This window comes from Patagioenas fasciata, chromosome 12, assembly GCF_037038585.1.
Source record: "Patagioenas fasciata isolate bPatFas1 chromosome 12, bPatFas1.hap1, whole genome shotgun sequence".
In the NCBI taxonomy this organism is placed as follows: Eukaryota; Metazoa; Chordata; class Aves; order Columbiformes; family Columbidae; genus Patagioenas; species Patagioenas fasciata.
Window position 1 is genome coordinate 24587977 of NC_092531.1, and position 21593 is coordinate 24609569.

Here is a 21593-nt window from a genome sequence, read left to right on the forward strand (position 1 = left end):
CCTCGGCTATCTGAGATATGTATACATCTGTATTCAACAAAGTTGCATGTGTAACACTTACAAGGGCTAATAAACATTTTAATTATTGATTTCAGCTGAAAAATTCCTGAGCTTGAGCATAAACAAAAGAAATAAGTATCTGCCTCTTGGTTAATGTTTCTATTCAAGTGTAAAGGTGAAGCTATAGATCCCAGAGATGGAAAAAGCAATTTGCTATTCTCAGGCTTATTTAGAACCCTATTAGTGGGTTTGTGGAAAAAAATGTCATATACTTCAAAAAAAAAGCATGCTATGAATTAATGTTTATAGATTTTATTGCTTTTTCCACCTCTCTATTTTTATTCTCTATTCTTTGCAACCATCTTAAAAAACCTGGAACGACAATTTTCTCCTTACAGATGCTGTCTTTTTCTATTAAGCAAACATTGATCCCTTGCATTTTGCCTCTTTTTCTTCCCCCTCCATCCCTTTTGTTTCAAGCAGACATAAAATTATCTGAGATATTTTTGTGTTTAACATCAACAGGTTCATTTGACATGAGCCTAATACCGAGTCTATAATAATAACCATAGTGTTGTATATCGCAGAAGACAAATCCTTTCCCAGCATAGTACTTCCTTCCCTATTGCCTTTGCCTAGACTGGCAGTGCAGAGCCTGCTGTCCATCCTGGGTACGTTAGTAACCTTATTTGTCCGGCCAGCAAACATCAACCAGGATTTTCAACAACTGCTGAGCTGTCAGGAAATATGGAGTGCAAGTAGCTATAACAGGTCCACAAGTCTCCACAAGGGTTACGTGAGGCGCTTTCTGCAGTTGTTTATTGACGCACACCGCCCACAATGCTGCACCACGGCAAAGGTGGCTTTGCCTCCAATGGGGAACGAAACGTTGGAAGTTCGGCATCCTAAGCGATCGCACAAAGTCATGGGTTTAAAAAAGAAAAGTACCTTGAGAAATTCTAACCACACGTGACTGATGATCATTTGCGCACGGCCCTTACCTAAAGGAAACATCTTGGTGTGTTTTTCCCAGTGAAATGCGTATCGTTCCGCTGTCTCACTTCACACGTGCTCATCGGAATTAGGTCAAGGCACTACACAATCTTTTGTTGTTGCTGAAGCAAGTCACAAACTACTCCTAATTCTACTGCAAGTTTTCTTCCTTTTAAATAGTTGAAGACATTTATTATTGAACTTCCTGCTTTTGACAGAATTTTATTAAAAGAAATTGATTTATCTGGCTCAGACTATTACATTCTGCTGGAGGATAAAACATCACGCTTTGTTTTCTATCCTGATTTTTGGTAAGGATATTCTTTAAAATTCAATAAGCTGTTGACTGAAATACCCAGTATCCCAAGCATCATTTCTGTACAAGGTTACATTTTTAAATCAGATAGCCATACTAGGAATTATGGAGGAAAAAAACCCAACTTTAAAACTATTCTTCCAGGAAGATTACATTCTAACAAGCAAACCCAACAATATGTTACATTCCATTTTCAGCAGAATGTTTACCTTTCGCTGAGTTTCTTTGCCAGCTGTGTCAGCCTTGGCTGTAATAGCTTATGGATTAAAAAAAAAAACTTAAGAAGAGCTGTTTATTTTTTTTAATTGCCAAGATCATGCCAAAAAACACAACGTGTGGGCTGCAGGCAGAATGCTGGGAGCAATATTATTCATGTTAAAAACACTTGCCCGAGTTGCTTGCTTTGAAAATTAGGATGCTATAAATAGGAGCCCGGTAGGATTTGCCGATTGCAAGATTTGGTTTAAAAGCTGCTGGGATGAAACTTTTGAAAGACTTACAAAACATGAGACAACCCCAACTATTGCATTACGGCTTGTCATTCCCCTTTAGCCTAGATTAGACCTTTATTTTTGAAGAGTTTTGCATTCAATAGAGATCTACCTCCCATTCCTATGCATATGCCCAAAACCTAGATTTTTTTAAAAACTTTATAGAAAGATTGATTTGCTTTTTATGCCTTACACTCTTTTCAGTGTTAACTATCTTAACTCACTGCTGTGTTCATCATAAAAAATTAACTCATAGCAAGTCTGTTTCTTGCTTTGTAAAAATCCTTCCCCACAAATCACTTTTGAACAACTCCGAAATTAAGGTATATTAATCCACTACAGAAAGTTTGCATCAAACCGGTCCCCCACAAGAGTACCACAGCTGGCCTTATTTACCACTACATTAGCATTTTAGTGCCTTTTTTGCTTGCTTTCTGGCTGAGAGAAGGCACGCTCCCAAAAAAAACCCAACCAGCCAATGAAGCCCCTAAACACAAAGTAAGAGGAAACTACTGCAGAGATTTTATCAAGTACTTTTTTCTCTACTAAATTATACATGACATTCACCATGAGAAAGCTGGCAATGTGACCTGCACGTGGAACGGGAAGAAATGGGAGCTGTTGGAATATGCTGACTTTTTAACAGCAAACACAGGGAAAGAAAGAAAAGGTACGCTGCTAATTTCACTGTGAGCCCAACAAAGCCAGACCTACCAAAGTCCCGGCTTTGCCCCCGGTACAAAGAAACGCATTTTTCCAAACCCTTCAGCGTACGACTGTTTTTCTTTACGTGAAACAGTTTTGACACGTGCACACCCACAGCGCACTGCTTACACAAACCACGGGTCTTGAAAGCGGTGTGGGATTTTTGCGGCCATCTTCAAGCCAGAAGCGAACGGCTTGATGGCCGTTTTCCTCAAGGCACAACCTTTCATCAGGAAATTGGACTCTGTTCAGAGCCGTTTCAGCTGGAACACTTGGCATTACTAAGGAGTTGACAACCCAGTCTTGATGCCTGTCTGCACGTCTTTTTGGGAGTCCTCTGATCTTGGAGTTTATTTAACTCCATGGTCACCAACTTGGTTCAGCCTGAGATTTTGAGTGCAGGAGAGCTCAGCAGAAAATGGACGAAGATGGGAAGCGGAGATGCATAACAGAAAAGGCCAACATCGACTTCAACGCTGTCCCAACAAACTCTTAACTAGCATGCGATTTTCCTTTGTAATTTACTTAGTGATGTGTATCACGCTGCCATCCTTATCTAAAGACATTTGCTGTCTCCATCTGAAGCTTTTCTTAGTAGAATTGTACTTGAGTTAAGAAACAAGAGCTCAATCCCATGTTTTGGCCTGATCAGAGTTTAAAACAAAATTAGCATAAAGAAGTGATAATTATCTCCTGTCTGCCATAAAAATTCAATCAAAATATGAAAGCCTGGGTTTATCCCACGCAAACCATGACAAAGCAATTAAGAGTGTGACACAAAGCCATCGTGTTTAATCAGGAGAGCTGACCCTGTTCCAAGGATAAAATGATAACTGGTGTCCTGAGTCCAGCTCAGTGACCTTCTGGAGCTGGAACTTTCAATTACGCCAAATTAGCTGCATCCCGTAGGCCGGCTTTGTGAGCGGGGCTGGATCGATGCAGCGCATTTCACTGATGATGACAATGATTTAATCAATCTCAGTCACTCTGTGCACAGCAATGAGGTGTGAAGTAAGCACCAAAAAAGAAGAATACTAGGATATTTCATTGTCAGGGTTACCTAGCTGCTCCCCATTTGTTCTTTTTCTTTAAATGCTAATTTGAAACTACGAAAAAAAGCAACGTTAAGCAGCAATTTCCTAGAAGGGGTTTTGTCACGTCTATGCAGACATATTCTGCGTGCCAAACTGCAACCTGATGTTCAATAATGCTGTTTTTGACACTTCTGTGTAATAAAAGTGAAGATCCTTCTTTGCTCAAGGATGACACTTTTGACACTTCTCTCCCAGAATTGCAGGCAGCCCAGATGTTCCGTGCATTAAGCAGAGCGTCGCCACAGCTGCTATGGAATGTCAGAAGATATTGGGCTCCAGGCAAAAGTAGCAAAGGGCATCTTCCCTCTTTTTAACTGAGGAGTAATTTTGGGAGAGTAAAACCTTTTGATGTGCACAAAGTTAAAGCCTCGGAGGCGCTTTACAGGCAAGGGACACATTGCATTTTCTCTGGCTCTTGTTTCGAGGTAACTCAGAGCCTTTATAGAGCAGCTGCTTCCACTTCTGTTCAGAACGATATTCCTTACCTATCTATGGCAGCACGGCATTGCTCTATCTGCTGCACATCTGAATGTTACAACAGAGGCAAAAATGAAAATAACAGCAATGGGTCTTGGTGATGGACTTAAGCCTTGATTTCTGTGGACCCACACGGGTGCAAGACCCAGCCGCTCCTGGACTGTTTGGGCTCCTCAAGGCTTGAACCCAGGGATTTACATTCACAAGTGTCCCTTTCCCCAGCAGCGACAGCTCAAGGAGCCTTGGCCACACACCGTGCACCCCTGTACCCCAATATTCCCCCCAGCAAGGCTAAAGTAAGGGTTTGAATACCACATCATGTACCTGGAGGGAAACCAGGTATTTTCTACATCATCCCCCTTATTTCCACCCCTGTACTGTCCCCAAAACAGCTGCCTGTGGGACTGAGTAGTAAACTGGATTGGTTTTCTCCTTTATTTTAAAAATACTTGTGCTCTGCTGTTTAACACGGGCCACACAAACAGCCGTTCTGTGCACAACAAAGTGATGTAGGATGCAGGAGTCCATGGGCAGCTCCCTCTTTAAACGAAAGCCCCAGGGCTTGCACAAGCCACAGATCCTGTCGGTGGGTGGGCAGAGGAGTCGGGGTCCGTCCCTTCCTCCTGCTGCTCTTCAGCTCCATCTCCTGGAGCCGCTCGCTGCATGGGAAGAACCACCTTCCCACACCTTGCAGCAGAAACGGGGTAGCAGGCGGTCTAATTCATCACCTTCCGCAGGAAAAACGTGTGCTACAACGCTTTATTTTGAAATAAACCTTCGAATTTAAAAATAGATCCCTGAACTGAAATTTTCAAGGGCTTGCAAGAGACATGTCTCTGCAGGAGGATTCTTTTTCCCCCCATAAATTCTTTGTGATTAAGACAACTTTTAAAAGGTTTAAGACAGCCAGGAGAGCTGTTATTTATCCCCTTCTATACACACTCAAAAAGTTTAAGGTAGACACACCACCTTCCTCAGAATAACAAGAAACGGAATCGTATGTTTTGGAAGAGTCACTGTTACGTCTCTTCTGTCATCTCAAGAGAGCTGCACAAGCGGCACCGAAATTTCTTAACCAACATCTTACTGGAATTACTCTTCACCTGGCTTTGTCTGTGGCTGAATGGTGAGCCCAGTGGCGCAGGGTCTGTCTGAGATGCTGGTTTAAAGCTGAAGCAGGAACAGCAGCAGCTAAAGTGAGAAAAAACTACTATTTCTGGGTGCTGCCAGGCCAGACTTGGGCAGTTCCTGGAAAACCTTCATCATCTGGGAGCATTACTCATGGCATCCATAGCGGGATTTCTGTGCTGCACTGCCAAGCCACCTCTAATGCACGCCAGCTTGATCAAGGAGCCATTAACATGCCAAATGAACACCAGCATGAAGCGGTACCCTGCCACCAGTTCCTAAACAATACCTGGCATTACACCTTGCACTTCAACCCTCCACCATCCTCCTGATCAGACAGGTGTCAAGGTCAGAACTCCTGCCTACCGCCGTATTCAAAATCCATACCAGAGCTGGCCTGCAGCCGACCCTGCTAAACTGCAGAGCCTGAACATGTCGACTTTTTGGTTCATGTTGCACGTTTTTGTCTCTATTTGGGATACAGTGCTACAAACCCATTAGGGATGATGCTACTTGAGCAACAGTTGTCATGTTGTCTGCTCCTTTTCCAGACATATTCCCTAGCGGGGGTGTCACTTTCACAGTCAAATGCCACCGGACACAGAGTTATGGTAGTGATTACTGTGGAAAATAAGAAACACAGGACAAATCGTTTTAACTGAAGAGTCGGCAATGGAAAATGGCAGACATCCTTTTATGCCACGGTGCCTCCCAGTTGGAGCTGGGCTCTGTGAAATGGAGAAAGGGGTCCAGAATCGCACAGATCCATTATTCTCTACAGTTCAGGAGGACAAGCTCATTAGGAACTATAGCTTCATTAGGTAGCAAGTGCTGCCCTGTTGTCAGGCTATGATCTATTTCTTATCTAGCATGGTGCCATGGATTTTCTCTCCCCCATCCCACTCACAATTGACTACCACACCTCACTGCTTTTGGGGATGGAGGGTAGAGCTTGCTTTAAGAACTATAAGCTAGAGTTTCACTAATACCACAGTAATACCTGCTAAACGTTACTCAGAGTATTATCCATGTACAAGTGTGCCCTTACTTCTCCTCTCTGGTGTGGCAAAGGATCACCTGCCAAATGGCTACAATTATTAGCAGCTCCCATTATAGGGCTAATCTACGCTCAGTGATTCCATAGCCCCGAGTGCACAGTAATAACAAAAGCACCGAACCACACCTTCGCTACACATTTTAACCTTTGCATTTAAGAGATGCCCAAATTTACAATGTAAATCAAATAGTAAAATGAAACCACAGATGCTAATTAAAAATACTATTTAAAAATGTGACTGTTCTGCACACGCTGGAGGGTGCAGGGAATAAGTGCAGAATACTACTTTATTCTAGGGGATCCTTTTTGCTTTTGGGGTTCGCTTTTTGAAAGCAAAATGGATTAACATTTCAGCTATCATTATAATTATATTGATACGTAGTATTTACAGAGAACTGAACGAGCCAGAAAACACCGACATCTTAGAAAGTTCTATGTTATTCCCTAGGCTTCCAAAAGAAGTGCTCAGCTATAATTGCTTAAAGTAGACTTCAAAAGATTTGATACACCAGCAGCTGCAGCAAATACATGGCTTTTTCTCTTTTAATTATCCGCTTCTTCTAATAGGTTCTACAAGAATTAAACATGAATAGAGCCCAGACGGGGAGCCAGATTTTCTGTTTTACCTACACTATTCTGAAAACAGGGTAATAATTATAGAAATGGCTGAAGCTTGCGGGGTGGTTTGTTTGTGTAAGTGAAGCACTCCCCCAGTGTTTCTGTTCTCCAAGTTCAATGATTAACTCCACTTAAAATCCAGTCCTTGTGCGTCTGTTGACAAAAAGCTCTGCAACATAAAAGATTTAATAGCAATACTTGGCATAAAATATTTTGGCAAAACGAACCGAATATCACATCAAACGCAGTTGAAAGGCAAAGTTCCCGGCCAACAGAACAGTTTTATCAAACTCCAAATTCTGATGTTCTTTTATTGTGGCAAAATCAAAATTACTTCTGTCTTACAGAATTTCTTTGGTCAAGGTGAAAGCATTTTAGATACTGTTATTTGTCTTCTTCGCTGAGATGTAGTACATATCCTATTATGGCAAGACTCTGCTTCCTTGCTCCAAACTGTAAAATATATTGCTGTCCTGTTTCACAGAATTTAAAGCTGTTCTGGTGAATACACAATTTTCTCTTGGAGTTTGGAAAAAACCTTCATGCTTCATATTTATTTAGAAGCTCTCTGCCTTATCACCGCTCTCGCTATTTAAAGCACAGCCTGTTTATCAAAACCAACCTTCTCCCTTCTCCTTTACATTTTTAAAGAAAGAGAAACCATTTCCGTTAACATTATTCTCATAACACGTACCAATCCATTTGAAAACATTAGATTTGGCGAATTTCTCCTGCATGTTGAACTGGGATCTCAATCTGCCTCCTTTATTTATGTAAGTGGAGGCTTATTTATTTGAGAGCCCGTTTTTGGAGGGTTTTCCTAATGAGCGTGGTGAGAGCAGCTAAAAAAAAAAATTGAATTAGTTTTTAATTTTTAATTTTTCTAACATCATTTTCTAACGATTTTTGGACATATAATTACACATGAAGTTAATTATCTGTTTACAAGGGCTCTTTCAATGCGTGGCTTTCAGTGCAGGGAGGCTGTGCAGGCAGCTGTCATCTGTCAGAGCAGCTCCTGTCCCCACAGGGACAAACCCCAACGGGGCAGAGCAGACACAAGACCCCAGCAATGAGAGCTCCGGGCCTTCCCATCAAGGCTCTTCCTTTCATGGCCACCGAGATGACCAGAATGAACCCACACAAATGGGAAATTTCCCCACAGATGGGGAGGTTTCACCCTTTGCTTGCTGAAGTCCAGTTAGAAATGCATCCCATGAACTAGAAATGTGGTCTCAGCAAAAAATAAATCCCTGTTTTCACTCATTTTTTTAAGTCTCAAAACCTGCGGCTTTTGTGCTGGGCTGTTGGATGATTTCAGCAGGTATTTGTAAAGTTCAAAGGAAAGTCCCTTTAGATTTTATGTTATGAAAATGAGATCAAAACGGTGTTTTTTTCGTTCTTCAAAATGCATTTAAGACAATTCAAAAAGCTGGCTGAAGCTTAGAGCCTCACATTCCTCTTTCTGTACACCACGCTGAAACTTGAAGGCACAGTTATGCCTGAGCCTCGTGCGTTGGGCACAGTGTTGTGTCCCCAAGAGCTGCCATCAAACGCTCTGATCTGCAGACGTTTACAACACTGCGAGCGGGTGAGCTTACACTGCGCTAAAAGAACACAAAATTGAGTCAGAGGGAATGGAAATTATTAAGACTCCATGAATCCTACAATAAGCCCTGCACAGACGGAGAGGCCAGTCTCTTTAGAGTTAATTGAACTAAGCCTAGATTACTCTCGCTGAACTATCACTACAGAGATAACAAGTTTCACAGGGAAACACGTCTACACCAGCCAAAATATCAGGAGATTCCCAACCGATGTCCTTTGTGCTCACAGGAACCGATCACCTCCTTCAGCCAGAGCACGTCATGTATACATCCCCTGGTTTGTTCATTCCAACACAATCCACATAATTTTATATCTTAAATGACTCCTAATTAGTACATACTCTAATGAAAATCAAAGGAAACTCCAAATAAAGTTACAAATATGCAGTTAAACTTAGAAAACATAGACTAGAGGGCAAACACATAATTCTGTACAGATACATTGGTGTGAATGTAAAGCTGACTGCTGGCACGGCATCTCCAAATTTACATTGGCAGAACAAAGCCAATCTAGCTAACCGTTCCTAAAATTATTAAATGAAATAACAGCTCTCAAATAATATTTGTAACAGATAATATTAGCACGTAGCAGATCTCAAGAAAAATCAGGCAGGATTACACCGCAGTTAGAAGTGATATTCTCATAAGAATATAGACATGGGTTTAGTTTGAGTGAGAAATAATTCCTTCTCAAGTATCACACATTCTTTTATCTGTAAGAATCATCCACGTATTTTCGGTACCTGCAGTGGTCTATAATATGTTACTTCTATTTTTTTGTAGAGATGTGAAAAACTGGGCTTGATTCTAACATTGGTTCTGAAACTGTTTCCTACCATAGGTGTCCTATTCCTCTAAAAAGGATTCAGTTTCTATTTGCGTTCTGGTTTAGGATAACATGAAAAATAAAATTAAACAAGAGTTAAGTTGTGCAATAATAAGAGTTGGTATCTTCACAAGAGCTGGAATACCCTGGCCCTTTAGTTATCGTAAAATCCTGTATTCTGAACATGTCTGCAGACAGTTATGTGAATTATTTGTTAGCTGTTAGGTGGATTTATGCTTTTCATCTTAGCCTGAACTTCTCTCATGAGCATTCAGATGAATTATTTTGAAGACATTCAGGAGCTAAGCATCCAATTTTATTATGTTAATATTGCAGGATATCTATATTCATGCATCACAAATGACTGTGCTATAGTTTACTTAATATTTTGCATTATTATATAAATACGAGTCTTCACGTCAATGCATTAGTTCCTTTTTCCCTCTGGTGTTTAAGATTGCACTGAAGCCCCGTTGATGCCGTAATTGAGGTTAAGCATGTGCATAAGTGCTGTTTGAGATGGGCCCCAATGTTCCTCAATGTGCCATTTGTCTCTGGTAGATGATGGAAGATTGCTTTACTCTTTGCTCATTAATACCAACACATTTTATCCTCTCTCTGCACTACCTTCTGATGATTGTGTTATTTATAATCATGCACATTTCAGGAATATTCCATATACCTGTATGTGGAATTACACCTGAAAATACACGCTTCAAACACGATTTTGGATTTCTAACTTCAAAATATATTTCAGCACACTCAATGGGGGTAAACCAAGATTAAGCACTGAACTTTAACTCCGTATTTCCCAGCTTTGAGCTTCACTGTGCCACCTTAATATTTGGTTGGCATAGTGTGTACATGGAATATTTGCTACAACGTTTGTGAATAAGTGATCCTCATCTCCTTTGTAAGGAAAATTGACTCCATTACAGCTGAGAAGAGACATCAAGCTAAGTGATTACATGAAGTCATAATCCTCTATTGAGACATCACACAATGACATTGTTAACATTAGTATGCAATATTTATTATAAAGAAAAGAGGCTATTGAGGCTTTCAAGCCATAAGCAGCTCTGTGTGGATGACTTCACTGTAGGAACACAGCGGAGTTACAATGAGGATAAAAGATTTATTTATACCTAAATATGTTCTCATTAGTAATACTGAACTAGCATGTAGCAGACACAATTGCAGGACCAGCAGGGCTGTGTGGGGTTCTTTTTTCCCCTTAAATTACTATTTATTGTTTGCACTATAACTACGAACATTTAGAAAAAAAAAAGAAATTAGTAACTGAGTTTGTTGTACTGTGTATTATTAATTCTCATGAATAAAGAATTACTCCATTTTTATGGGATACAGTACCACGCCACCACTCTGTAACACAGAGATCCAGTGGGCCATTAATGCGGACCTTGGTAAAAAGGGGAAGAGTTTTTGAAGCGGTCCTTCCTGCACGTGACATATGCTCATGAAGCCCCATAGTGTCATATAAGATTTCTTACTGACCTACCTTTGCATTATACTCTTTCTAAAACACTATTTCTTATATTTCTTTTAACACTACAGTGACGGACTAACCCACAAAGCATGGAAGGCACCCAAACAAGTGCTTCCAGTCCCTTCCAAGATCCCTCTGCTGTCATCTCACAGTCTGTTTGAAGGAATTTCAACTCAACACCAAATCTTCCGTACGACCTTACTCTGTCTTACTACCATAAATACCTCCCTCCTCTCTGGGGCCCAAGTTTACTTTCAGACTATTGTTTTACATTCACCTTTTCAGGCGAAACGTAACTAAAATAAGACAATGGCTCACACTTGACTACCATTGTTTTTGTTCGAAATCCAATCTTCCTTTTTGAGTGGCCTATTTTTTCAACTTTAATTTCTATTAAAAAGATATTAAGCTGCTAGAGATTGCCCAGAAGAGGCTACGAAGCTGGTGAAGGGTTTGGAGAGGAAGATGTATGAGGAGGGGCTAAAGTCACTTGGTTTGTTCAGATGGAGAAGAGAAGACAGAGGAGACCTCATCATGTTCTACAGCTTCATCACAAGGGGAACAGGAAGGGTGGGCACCAAACTCTTCTCTTTAGTGACCAATGACATAACCCAGGGAATGGCAGAAGATGTGCTGGGGAGGGTCAGTGGGACATGAGCAAAAGGTTCTTCACCCAGAGGTGCTGGACACAGGCTCCACAGGGAGGTGTCACAGCCCCAAATTGACAGCATTCAAGAAGAGAATGGACAATGTCCTCAGACACACGGGGTGACCTGTGGGGTGCCCTGTGCAGGGACAGGAGTTGGACTCCATGATCCTGTGGGTCCCTTCCAACTCAGGACATTCTATGATTCTATGTTTCCAGTGCTCTTAAACAGTTCAACTGATAAAATCTTTAACATATTCGGGGATATTTCACTAGCAATGGAATCATGGCACAGGAAAAGTATGTTTATATATCATACAGAGAATATTCTCTGTGTAACAAGAACCCGTCTCATAACCGCTACTTAACAGAATCACCAGGAAAAAAATGCTAAAGTAATGTATTATTTTTTATCTTAGAAGAATGAAGTTCATCAGGTATTCATTTCTCACCTTGGGAATTACATTGACATGGTTCATCTCTTTCTAAAACTGCATTTAAGGTGATTACACGTAAGCTGACTGATAAGAAAATCTTATTCATATTGCAAAACAAATCATTTAATTTAAAACCACTCAGCTCAGAAGAGAAAGTCCTTACCAACAATTACAGAGAGATCTGAAGAATTCTATTCCACCTCCAAATATGGACAAAAAAACCCCATTTACTTTTTCCGTTAGTGTCAGCTGTTCATTTTCAGCAATAAAATCTCTAACTTTTTTTACTGGCACATAAGGCCAACCCCTTGAAACCCACGCTTTCCTGTGGTCTTACCAGTCCTGTGCTCTTAGTCTTCCCCTTTTATCCAGTCCTTGTATAAAATTTTATTTATTCTGCTGAAAGCAGGATTAAAAAAAACCAAAACTTTAATTTGAAAAGTCATTTACAATTTGAAAACCAAGACATTTCTAGCTAGATGTGCTTGAAGGAACTATCTGTAAAAAATTAACACAGCTGACATAAATCACTTCCATTTCCCATGCTCTTTCTGACACTGGACTTATAAACTCACAGACTCCACTTAAAGATATAAGAAGAGTAAGTTCCTGTTACTATATAATGGAACACAAAATACAGAGATTGTACGAGTTTAATATAGTGGAAACAATGTGCTGTTTAGATCCCACCACCTTGGTATTTTTTGCCTCAGTCTGTGATGAAGTTCCTGAGGGGAACGGAAAGATGAGCTTCAGAATTCAGGGGAAATTTTTCCCATTTAAAATAATTTGTTTGTATGTATGGAACCTTATAGAAGCACACAGTATAGATTTTCAGACCATTCATTTGAGATTCAAATTATGAGCTTCAGCAAAGTGACAATTCTTTAAAAAGTGTTTCCAAGTTTCTGATTTCCATTACTTCATCCTAACAACGCACAATACAACCAGGCTTGGAAGGTATTTCCCTTACTACCTCTCCTGTCCATCCAGCTCTTAGCTCTCGAAGTCCAGCCCAAGTCCCATTAAAACCAATGGAAACATTCCCATCAGCAGAAGCCTGAACAAGGCAGATCTTAAATTCAGTTATCGGACAAATATTTTCTTCTGATTCATGCATTTGTCAGGCATAGAAATAACCCGGTTTTGTTTCTTTAATATGTTTTTCGCAGTAATCTAGGTGGCTGGTGCATCTTCAATCTGACAAAACAGGTATCTCTTTTTACAGAGAGTATACGTTTCCCTATCTATCTCAAAAGGAGTCTCACAAAGCTATTCAGAACTCAGTACACGTTCCTCCTTCTTCACAACTCATTTTCCTTTTTTTTTTTTCTTTTTTGGTGTGACAACCTAGGCAATAATTTACAGCTCACTGGGTCTCCTAAATTACTCCTTTCCTATTTACATGGTAGGCATTCCCCCATTACTCAGCAGGATCCAGCTGTATTGGCAGCCAGTCATTAGGCATTCTGAAGACTTCAGAGGTTTAACATACCCTTCTCCAGCTAGCGTCTTTGAAAACACTCTGTATGGTTACCATCTCAGCAAATACATAGCAAATCTCGACAATTTAACAATAACATAAACTATGTCATTTTGTAATTTTGAAGTGGTTCCTTCTTTGGGTCCCATCCAGACTCCCACATAAAGCCTTTCGAACTCAGAAGCATTTCACCCAATGGAAGACTGTTGTCTTTCTTTCTTTTGCTAGGAATTCAACAAGTTACTTGAGTCTCTTTGTTAAAACTTTAATAAGCATATACTTGCTTGGCATTATGTATTTCATTTACTCTAACCCAGCATCATCAAGAATTCTGGGGGAAATGAAAATGATGCAAAATCCCACCCTCTAAAGATGAACGGAGAAAAGTGCTTTTAGGAAACAGATGAACCAGAATACAGGTAGCAAAAGGTGTTATGAGTAAACTCATCTTTCACTAGAAATACATGATCTGAGCACAAAAGAAGAGCCAGATTTCCAGAGCTTATGGGCTTACTCTGACTGAGGAAGTTTGGAGATATATATAAGAAGAAACATAGAAGTTGATTAATACTAGCGTTACCGATGCTCGAAACTGGTAATTCCACTTGTTCTGAAGAAATCTGCAAACAAAGCTGGACTGACAGATTGCCAAGCACGCCCAGAGCAGTTTGCATCCTATGAGCCTCGAATCGACACAAACGTTCCAAACTGGATTTGTTTACTTCATGGCTAAATAGTTCGAATGTATAGATCAAAAGTGCTTACATCAGCAAAAAAGTCAAGGAAAATTATTTTGTTTTGGAAAGAAATAACACAACCATCTTTTCCTTTGCAATTGGACAATTCTCTTTTGTAAATTATCTGCAAATTTAATTGGGGTGTCTGTTTCTTTGACGAGAACCAGAGCCTACATGATACAATGCCTCATATGTGTCACATGCAATGTTATTAGACACGTCCAGATTTAAGGAGCTAATTCTGGGTAATTCTGAAAACAAGAGCCATTCACACCAATCCAGAAGCCATGACAGAATACGAAAAGCATGTGGTGATAGTTAACCTGCAAAGTCACTGCTCCTTTTAGCAAAATTAGTAAAAGCATTTAGAAATGTTTAAGACCGATAAGCACTTCAGTACATTCCCCATGTTTACAAAGTCCAAGTAACATGCTGATAACACCAAACAGTTCACCACCACAGCTGGAACGAAAGGAAGGGGCCCCAAAACCCACAAGTTATTTGAGGTTTTCTTTAATCAAAGTGCGCAATTCTTAGGTGTATTCTTTCTTATGGCATCCTGTAGCTTCTCAAGACCTCACTTTTAGAATTTCGGTAGGACACAATATCCCTCTATCATTTGAAATGCTTTGATAATGTTTCTTTTAAATGGATTATTTGCTTAAAGTTCAAGTTAATAAAAGTAACACCCTATTATAAGAAAGCCGGGGTTCAGCGCAGTATTATTGGATGCTAATTGCCCATGTTATTCGCCCTCTATGAAACATTTGGTGAAAACACTCAAAAGTGTTCAGAAATGCCTCTCTAACGCATAAATCTTCTACACGCACAATTATTTGAGAGCAGGAATAGGAAAAGCACATTCAACACCTGGACTCGGATGAGTTTACTGAAGTAAAATTGCAAAATTAAATTTAGATGAACTTAATTAAAAATGGGATCCAATTTAATATGGACATTCATTAACTTCTCATTGAAAAACTTTCTGCCTCAGGAAAATATAATAAAGTGTGAAGACAAAACCCACATAAAGGCTAAAATGAAGTGTGAAGGGGATGGTCAAATAAAAAAACGCAGTAAGAAGGAACACGCTATTTTTTCCTCATTTTAACACACATTTGCATATACACACACTTTTCCTTTAATTGCACAGAATACTGAACTGTTTTTCATCTCTGTAACAGTGGAACAAGTGAACTGGTCATCTGTATGCCCTGAAGGTCATTAATCCTTCCAAGGCATATGCTACATATTCACTGATCACATGAATATCGAACTTTCTCTCTCTCTCCCTGTACGTATTTATAGTTGGTCAATTTTTTCTCCTAGATCCTAAACAAGTTTATCTAAACTCAGTTATATTTCTTAGTGATTGAATGTTCATTACCCGAATCGCTCCTACTGAAGTGGATGGGAGTTTTGTCACAGAGTTGGCCCTTGGATGACTTACAATGGATTTTCATTTGCCTTAGTGAAGACACAACAGATGAGGCCCTCCTGCTTTCCTTTACTAGGTCATTAGTGTCTTCTGTAGTTCACTAGCAGCCACTTCTAGCTTCCATGAATTCTCTCTGTCAGAACAGCTTTGATTTTGTAGTCCTGCACCTTGGCTATGTGATCAAGTAATACCATATGAATGCTGCATTCCTTTATTTCTAATAATGAGCATTACTAGTACGGTACGCTCTGAGGGAGATACCGTCCTCTACTAGGAACACGATCCAACACTAAAAAGTTACCCAGCAATAATGAAATGTCATCTGTCTTGAGGATTCATGAAAACACATTATTATGCTCTTTTGTTAATGAAAAAAAGTATGATTGGGTAGTAATGCTATTGTTGTTGAATACATCTTTTAACTGACGCAGAGGTTTTATTGAAGTACTTGGTTAACGACAATAAATTGCTAGAGGAACGCTGAATATAGGTTTTGTTTCCGTGTCAGAAGAGTGCTAGGTTTTGTGGTGTAATCTAATTCAGAACACACATAGATAGATAGATAGATAGATAGATAGATAGATAGATAGATAGATAGATAGATAGATATAGATATATATATATATCTATCTATATCTATACACCTCAATAACCTGGAACTGGCAGGACTTGGAGGTGGTGGTATTTCACATCTGTATCATAGAGGTCTAAACCAAGCACGAGCACAACCAGACGGGGAGGACAAAGGGCTGTCTGTATCCTCCCTCTAACAGTGACCGCTACTCAACGCTAAGTAGATAATAATTTTGACCCAATATGGTAATACACAATATTATAATCTAAAACAGTTGGTTTTTCTCCCCCTAAAACCTGCATGTTTACATCCCAACATGATTTCCTGTTAAAGAACGACTCCACGCTACCCAACTGCAGTGTTCTAGGGAACATATTCTAAATCGACACAAAAGGGCAGCGGGACTCGGCTGTTCCCTCTCCCTTTGAACCTGACCCAAGGTCTGAGCAAACAGAATAGTTACAAAGAACATTAGAGGGGAAAATAATTTGTAACTTTACAAGTCGTTGCTCAGTTTTCAGCAAGGGGAAACCACTGAATTTCCTTTTTGTGCATTTTACTTTATCTTTGGAGCCTGCCTACCATCCTTCTGTAAATGGTTACATTCTCCAAAATGTACAATGCCAAACGTTTAGAGAGCAGTTACATTAGATGACAGGACAATAAAACCAACCTTTCTGATTTTAGTCTGATGAAAATTGCTCAGAACTCGTGTCCTGAGCTCCATCTCTTGCAGATCAATATACGTTCTTATATCTCTGTATCCTTGCATTGTTCAAGGGGAAATACTTCATTTTTCACACAGACTCGGTCTCAGTGGCACAGAGCAGAAAACACTCGGATTCTATTGTGGTTTACTGTGGCATCTTTAGAACTCACCACTGGGACCGAAAGTGGAGATCCTCAAATTGCTGGCATCAGTGTTCCTGTAGAGTCTGGCACAAATTCAGGTGCGCGATCCTGCCAAAAGACAGAGGAAAATTTTCATCAGACAGATGATTAGTTTTAATCACACTTTCCCAGTACTCAAGGAAGCCTTCGTGTACAAATACCTACTGTAGGATTAATGGTAAGACCACTAAAATAGACCTGAATGCAACACACCCACCCGCACATCGACTTTGAGTGGCTGTGAACCCCAATATTGATTCCCACAGGGTACTTGCTATAGAGCAACTGTTCTTTCATGAAAGTAATGAAACAGGTTTTACCAGGCAAAAAAACCCCAGTGTATTGCATGAATAGTTTTAATAAACTGCATTAGAAAGACGCCTCATGGAAAAAAAAGGCAAACAAACAAAAATGGCCTCAACTGGCTAACCCCAAATTAATGAAGCATACACTCATGCACAGTTCATTTTCATTCCAGGCCAAAGAGGTTTTGAAGTTCAAACAAATTTACCTCCTAATAGTTTTAGTACAGGATTATCTCTCTTAGCATCTAAAAAATAACATTCAGAGTTGGCACTTAACAGCTTATTTACGTTGCGGCACTTCAGGGACAAGCAAACTTATAATTTCTACCATATGTGGATCATTAGAACTTCTACAGAAAAAAGCACGACTGAGGAAAAACTCCTGCAAAAGGATTATTTTGCAAAATACAGGCATAACAATTATTTTTGTTATTTACTTATAATGAATGCACATTATACTGTAAATACAAATATGCGTATGTATACATTTGTTTCATTAAGGTTTACGCGGTTATTTTAAATATTATTCAAATAACTTTTGTTTAGAAGAGCATGAAAACGATCTTGGAGTGAAAGCAAAGACAAAATGGAATTGAAGCAAGAAATACACAGGCAGGTGGAGGGTGTTCTGGGGTCAGATCAGTTTTATAAACTCGTGGCACTCCAATCCCAGTTGCCTCTATACAGTAACAAAGCAAATTCAAATCAGGGAAAACCTGTCAGGAGCAAACACCAAGCCCTAGAGAGTCTCCATATCTCTCCTTTCCTTTTTGACTCAAGCTCCCAATGAAAATATTCCCATTTCCCCTGTACAGCAACAAATTCCTTGGAGTGAGGTTTTTCAAAGGCATGTGAGAGAACTGGGTGTCTAATTCCCTCAGGCAGTTTTGAAAAGTGCACGATTAATATACTATATAGCTCCTTATACATCAAACAATTTCCCAGCGCACTTCACATTAATCTTTAATCTAGACACTTTAATCTTCGAATCTTCATACAATAATCTCCAATGAAAGGTTCTTTCTGAGGGTTTACAGTATAGTTAAGACAATTTAAACACTACTAGTGCATTGGCCTAGCTTTTAATATCCAGAAAATGTTTTTATAAATTAGATCAACTACAACCTGGCCAAGGTTTCTGTGTTTTTAATATCTTTGGAGGGAGATTACAACAAAAGGGTGCTGGAGGGAATTACTTAGCTGGTTAAGCACCAGCGTGCAATACTTTAAATGACCCCCAAACCATAGCTGCAGATCCAGAGTTTACACAGCATTTCACTTTTTCCAAGGTAAGGACGAGCATCACTGTGTACGTTTTTGGGGAAAACAGCAAAGCTTACAGCACATACTACTCTGTTTTGGCAGCTCTCCGCGTGCACATCTGGCCGTGGACATAGTTTCCATATCTGTGTTTTTGCCAAAAATATTAACTGTTCGAATAGTGCGCCAGGCCCGTTCTCAGGGATGTAGCCATGACTTCAGCTCCTCCTGTGCTCTCCACCATAGCACCTCTGAGTTCTACTCACGGACCAGGACTTCACAGCATAAGCACCAACTAAATGCACAGCGGAAAAACACTTCTGAGAATTTATACAGTGGATTAAGGACAAAAGGCAATAGGTCAGCATGAAGAAGAGAAAAAAAATACATATATATAATAGCCATTACGACAAGCAGTATTTCTTGCAGGCAGCCTGGCAAAGACACGTTTTGAGGAGAGATTTGAAGAACCAATTTTGCAGAAGTGTCCTGAAGATTTGTGACGGGAGAAAGCACGAAGGCGCTGGTTTGAAAGTGAACATTGAGGAGGAAATGGACACTGTGACTCAAACTCGGGGTGAAGCTGCTGCTTTCATGCTGCCTACGAGATGAGACAGGGCAGAGAAAGGGCAAGGAACTGCCTAAAACAAAAAAGCAAGAGTCACATAACACCTGCTATGGTCAGAAAGCAATATTAGATTAGATTAGCCCGTGTAAAATATTTGTGTGACATAACAGAAAAGTCCAGTAGCACAAATACAACACTTTAGAATGGGTTTATCATTGCTTGTGATGTCCATGCTTTGCTAAGAAGGAACGCAGCTCAGTGTAGCAACATCTAACAGCGGAGTAAAACACTGGAAAACTACCACTGGTGCTATTTCCTAGAAATAACGCAAATCCAGTATCAAATTGGTTATGTAACTCAGATATCACAAGGTTTCATACAGCATAGAAAAGCTTCATTTTAAAGTTTTATAGGAGGAGGAGAGGGGGTGCGAGGAGACGTGAATCCTGTTCAACACTAAACTGCTCTTAATACCACAAGTTACACAGAAGCAGGGTTAATTGAAAGCTCCAGGTAATATAAAATAACTTCAGCCTTTAACAGGAATACATATGGTGTATAAAGCTCCACTGAGCCCAGGTGGATAAGCGAACATTTTCAACACACATTAGCTGAAGAAAGGAAGAAGTAGAGGCAGGTAATAGATATTACTAAGCTGAAATATTCTGAAAGCCTAGAAGAGAGATAGGAAACCACTACCATGGAAACATTTTATAGATTACCTTTTCTTCCCACCTAGACAGTAGTAAGTCCGTCATTTCCCTTTAGACAAAGCTTTTTAATGGCTATGGTTATCACCCCTCTAGGGAAAAGGGGTGGTTTTCAGAGACAGACTTTAGAGAAGAACATCTGGACTCCTCTGGAAAGCATCAGCGATGTATCAGATGTCACACAGCAACTCTTCCGTGCCTCGGCACCCCTACACCCTACTGCACCAGAGGAATGGGCAGCTCTGCCTTTGTCCAAGGATGCTTTTCTCTGCTTGGGAATGCTTTTATTAGGCTGGACTTATTCAGGATCCCTGAGAAACTGTAGAAATCACAGTCTAAATATACATTATAACACACCTGTAAACATCCTGTGCACTTGTGTCCCACATTATTATTTTAAACCATTTAAATATAAGCATATTTATCTCTATATATCTATGAAGAGATATATAAAGATATATAAATATACAAAGATATATAAATATAAAGAGATATATAAATACAAATAGATATATAAATATAAAGAGATATATAAATAATGATATGCTTATTCATTGCCACATAAAATGATTGCAGCATTTAGTTCATGCGCATGTGGTCCAATGCCCAAGTTCTAGGCTATGCTGTCTCTGCCAGCCTGAAGCAGCTGATACCCCAGGCCAGGTACAGCTGAACCTACTGGAAGCTGCATTCTTCTCCATTCAAGTATTAAGAGCCTCTTCTCCAACATAACTGGCACCAGGTCTCCAAAAATTATCCCTTTCCAAGATAATCCAGCCTCTATTCCAAAAGGATGCAAGTTCAGACCTTCTGACTACCAAGGGCATGAATTTAGTGTGACCCATAGGCCAATCGATCAGTGCCCTGGAAGCACAATAAAATATCAAGGCAGAGAAACCTCTTTCGAAGGAAAACTCCCGAGAAGGTGTTTTGTAACACCAAACCCTAAATTTGAAGGGGTGGGGCTCAAAAAAACGAGTGGAGAGAATTAATCAGTGTGCTGATTACAAAAAACCTGAAAAAACTGAATAAAAATGACACATGACACTTTTATGACTAGCTATTACTTGCTTATTTTGGAAGAGCGATATGCTATAATTTATCATTTAAAGTAATAGCTTATTGAACAGCTTTTCTTTTATCACCTCTGTATCAAGATATCCTTAGCATTTTATAGTAATGTTATACTTTCCTACATTTGAGACTAACAGGCAATAACAACTCCTCCCCCATATTTCAAGACCCTGCCTTGAGCACAGTAATATATTAAGGTCTGAATGCTCAGGAGGACGCGTATGAAAACAAAAGCTTGTATTTCATTAGCCGCACTACACAACCGACTTAACTGCGTGTCTAGAACATCCTCATTTAAATGCAACTCTATGTGTGACAGTTTTGGAAACTCTGGCTTAAATTAGCAGCGTGTTCGTTGTACTTTAGTATTTTCTTACCACTAATTTACACAGGACTATCATAAACCTTTGGTTTCATTTTTAATAGCAGTATGTTACTCCATTAACAGGATCTGAAACACTGATGCAGGTAAGGATTCAGCACCTTCCCAAACCTATTTTGTGAGATGGCATACTTTTGAATTAAAGTTGTTTCTTCCTCTTTACAAGATAGATCACATAACTAAATGATAATAATCACATTACAATTATAACTCTGAAGTTACTAGGTTAAGACCTAGAATAGCAACACCCACAACCAAAGCAAATCATT

The 21593-nt window shown here is 39.7% G+C and overlaps 1 protein-coding gene across 2 annotated transcripts in view; it reads right to left on the bottom strand.

The window, feature by feature from the left end:
- Positions 1–21593, bottom strand: part of SEMA6D (semaphorin 6D) — a 247615-nt gene that overhangs the window by 112918 nt on the left and 113104 nt on the right. For both annotated transcript variants that reach the window (XM_065847820.2, XM_065847823.2), the window contains one exon: positions 17014–17094. The gene's annotated coding sequence lies outside the window, so the exon portion shown is untranslated. The remainder of the gene's footprint in view (positions 1–17013; positions 17095–21593) is intronic.